This window comes from Etheostoma cragini, unplaced genomic scaffold, assembly GCF_013103735.1.
Source record: "Etheostoma cragini isolate CJK2018 unplaced genomic scaffold, CSU_Ecrag_1.0 ScbMSFa_259, whole genome shotgun sequence".
Lineage (NCBI taxonomy): Eukaryota > Metazoa > Chordata > Actinopteri > Perciformes > Percidae > Etheostoma > Etheostoma cragini.
The window spans coordinates 61,185-61,471 of record NW_023266767.1 but is presented as its reverse complement, the minus strand read 5'-3'; positions in this window follow the sequence as shown (position 1 = coordinate 61,471).

Genomic DNA, 287 nt, shown 5'->3' with positions numbered 1-287 from the left:
CACATCCCACTTCTGACAACTAGTGTTTTCATCTGGAACTAATGTCTGAGACATGATATTGGGAATAAAGAACTTAGCGTCTGAGATAATTGACACAATCATCAGGGTGACACAATCATCAGCACACATTTGCTCACTGACTTTCAACAGTACATTCCCTTACCTACTTCACATACGCTCCTTTGATTGCTTGGCCATTCTTACCAAAAATGGCTGCCAGAAATGAGGCAATGAGAAGGAGTGGGCTGGCGTTGTCAAACTGCTGAAGGGAGAGACCTGCCAGGTAC